Source organism: Eumetopias jubatus, unplaced genomic scaffold (genome assembly GCF_037043125.1).
Source record: "Eumetopias jubatus isolate StellerSeaLion01/CBP00866 unplaced genomic scaffold, mEumJub1_p1.0 scaffold_16, whole genome shotgun sequence".
Classification (NCBI taxonomy): Eukaryota; Metazoa; Chordata; class Mammalia; order Carnivora; family Otariidae; genus Eumetopias; species Eumetopias jubatus.
In genome coordinates, this window is record NW_028274822.1 from 90945093 (window position 1) to 90948984 (window position 3892).

Below are 3892 nucleotides of genomic sequence, written 5' to 3' on the forward strand. Positions count from 1 at the left end.
TTGTTCTTGTCCACGTTTGCACCGAGTGAATGTATGCAGTAATACGAAGCATAAAAATTCATGTCTGGATCTGCCAAGAAATCTTTAATTTTGTTGGCTATTAGCACCACCGGACCTAGAGGAAGTGACGGTACTTGGATGTGTTAGGAACTTCTCCTGCGATGTGTCAGAGCCTCGCTCGCGCAAGTGGCTTTGACCTTCTGGAACCTGGGTGGCCGGCCAGCCAACGTGGCGGGCAGAGCAGCGGCCCCCACATATGTCCACGTGCAAACACCCGAATGCCGTGTGCGTGGCTGTGCGGGCACCGACTCGCTGGCTCTGAGAGGGGACACGGTTCTGGAGCATCCGGGTCAGCCCAGTATAACCACGAGAACCCTTACGAGTGGGAGGCAGTGGCAGAAGATGCCGCGTGATGCTATGTCGCCCGCTGGGCAGAAGGAGGGAGGGGCCCTGTCGAGGGACGTGGGCGCCTGCCCGAAGCTGCAAGGAAACGGCCAGAAAACGGATTCTCCCGGGAGCCCCCGGAGGGGAATGCAACTTTCTCGGCTGCGAACTGTCAGAGGTTCCGTCTCCACTGGGGGAAGCCGCCCAGGTGAGGGCCCGTGTACTCATTTTCCGGGGGCTGCGTGGCCAAGTCCCACAGAGTGGGAGCTCTGAAACACCAGAAATCCCCCTCTCACTGCGGGAGAGAGCCCCGCCACCCCTGGTGCTGCAGGCAAGCCTCGGCTTTTGTCAGTCCGGCCTTTGTCTCCCTGGTGCCCGTGTCCAGTGTCCCTCTGCCCAAGAAGACACAGTTGTACTGGATCCAGGGCCCACCCTTGATTCCACCTGCCACGATCCTATTTCCAGGAAGGCCACAGTCTGTGGACACACGTGACTTTTGGAGGACACCATTCACCCCAGTACTGCAGCCAGGCCTTTCTCTACCAGGACAGACCCCAAGAGGTGGATCTACCACGAGAAGCGTCCGGGCTCTCACACCTTCACGGCTGCATGTGCACATGTGGGGGGCACCCGGCGTTTCCTGCACCCTTCTCCACCCCTTGCGTTTCTGCCTGAGGCTTTTGCCAACAGATGAGGACACGGAGATGTCCTGCACACACCGGGGCCCTCTGCGCAGGCGTGCACCCTGCCACGTGGGAGCGGCCTCCAAACATTCCCACCTTGGCTCTTCCCATTCAGGGGACCCAAGCCCAGCCCACCCGAGGCAGCGAGGACGCCGCTTCGGTGTCCGGCGCTCTGCCGTGCCCCTAATGTCCCCTACGGCAGATGCTGACACCTCTTGCAGCTTGTTTCTCCCCTCCAGAAACAGGGACGATGAACACGGAGACCTCCCTTTACCTGGCATTTAGAAGGGGGGGGGGGACAGAGAAGCTAGAAATGGAAAGAAGGGAGGGAAGAAGGACGGAGGGAGGGACAGAACTGAGGACGGCCCCTGCGACAGGCCCTCTCCTCTGGGCCCCTGCAGGGCAAGCGGGCGCCTCGTCCACCTGCACACCCAGTGCTCCGCAGCCGAGCTCACCACTCCCCAGAGGGCGGTCATCTCACTCAGGAGAGACGTGGGGCAGACGCGGTCTCTCCGGGAAGCACCCTCCGCCCTCACCTCCTTGACCTCAGATGCCGGGAGCGGCCAGGCTTACATCCCTCCTCCAGGAGGCTCACGAGCTCAGGCGTCAAGCATCCCCTCCCCACAGGTGACTCCAAACCTGGATCTCCAGCCCCAAGGAGTCCATCAGTCAGGCAAAGCGCCCTTCTGGACGTGTCCAGGCATGTCTCCAGGCCTGGGCTCTGCAGATGTTACTAATGGCCGAGAGGCTGACCTGTTTCTAAGAACAAGTGCGGAGGGCAGCTGGGGTTCGGCCTTGGGGTAGTTAGGGAAGGAGGTGGAGGCTGTGCCAGGGACGGGTCCTAGACGCCTGTCCAACTCAGCCCCGCGCGCTGCAGGCCTGCATTCAAGGGGCTGATCGTGCGCTTCTTGAAAACACCAGGTGGTCTGCCACCTCCTTGGCTCCTCTTGTCATCCGTTTTGCTGGATCCCAAAGCCTCTGGAAAATCAGCCGGGCACAGAGGAGAAACAAAAGGGGTCCCACGGGTCCCCTCCCCTTCTCCTTGGAGCCCGTGACTCAGTTGCTCCCCCGTGCAGCGCTGGTTTGCAGGGCTGGTTAAGTCGGTAGGACAAGACAGACCTAAGCCCCCCGCACTGTGCTGGCCTCCGTTCCAAGGAGCCCTGGGCTGGTGGCCCATTTGGAAATCAGCAAACACTGATTTTTCAGTTAGGCAACCTCGCCTCATGTGACTATTTTCCCCCTTTACTTTCTATTTTGTACTTCTCCTTTATTTAACATGTTCTGTTTCAATCAGGCACTTTTCATATCCTGTTTCCTCGAAAAAGCCCTGTTTCCAAAGGAGCAAGGTGTTACAACAAACATTCTTAAGCATCTACTCAAATGACTTCCTTCGCCTCGAAAAGTGCCCATAAAATATTTGGCCTGTTTTAGTAATAGTGAATCAGTAGTACACAGCAATTTCGGGTTATGACAGCACTTTGTTCCTCTTTAATGTGCTTTGATTTTCAAGGGATGGGGTCATTCTGTACCAAGTGGAACAATTCGGTAGCACTGATGAGCATCCAAGCTGTATTACCGAGAATCTGGAAGCCACTGGAGCCTGGTGTAATTTTGAAACTCTGTGACATCATATACAGAGGATAATGCGTTCGATCCACCAACAAAGGGCATCTCAACCTCTGCCTGGTGAGGTGGCGGGACGCTCCCATGGGCGCCCCCCCACCCACCCAACGGGTCCCAGAGAAACAGCAGGACATATGGACGGTGCCATCCTCACATGCCATGGACAGGCATCACAGGTCCACTTGAAACCAGAACAAGGTTCTGTTCCCACAAGCTCATGTAGGAAGCTTCGTCTTAATAAAACCTGCTCTTTGGATCTGCCCATGATACTGGGGAGAAATAAAGAGCCCCATCCCATCCTCATTCAACAAAGAGAAGGCAGGTGGGAGCGTCTTCCAACAGAGCTCAAATGTGTGCTCTCCGAGGCCGACACACACAAGCTGAAGACACATCAAGTCTTCAGGGTGGGCACACCATTTCTAAAAATCTCCCACGAGCGGACGTGGGTTTTGTGTATTTTTTTACTCGATTACTGCTTAGTGCCATAGGGTAAACTCAATCACCTACAACCTAAGGGCAGCTGAAAGACTACAAGGCTGTCACTCTGATGTGCCAGTCCACCAACGAACTTGGGAGACTTTCCTGGACGGTGCCTGCAGACATCCAGGGAGGCCCCTAGGAGGGACCCGTCCCACCTCCACGTACCTGGGGCATGAACACCGCGAGGTACACAAGGCAGGGACAGCCTGGACCCATCACTTGACCTTCTTTTTCCCTTTCCTCACTACTTCCTTCAACAGAGAGAACGTATTTTTGACAGCATGAATTAACAGTTTTCAGTCTATCCTGAAGACATAAATTGTTATCTCTAGTGGAATCTGTATTTGTGAGATCGGTGCTTTTCAACCCAAACTCACAGCGTCAGTCCCCCGAGAACAGTTATTTATCTTCACTCCGCCTGAACTCCACCAGTCACAGGATCTCCCTGTCGTTTCCTATACCGTGTGTTACAAACAAACAAAAATGCAGGGGTTTTGTGTTCATTTTCTTCCTCCAGATGTAAAACTGTTTTAATACAGAGCAGGTGTAAGAATCACTATGTGGGAGAAATCAAAGAGCTGTGACAGGAGCAGGTGATACTGTAATTTTTATCGACTGCTGACTCGGGAAACTGTACCCCCCACGTGGCAGTTTGCGACCCCCGTGAAGTAGTTAACGGGTCTCACATTTGAGGGGCTTTCAAAATAAAGTTACACCAAAAA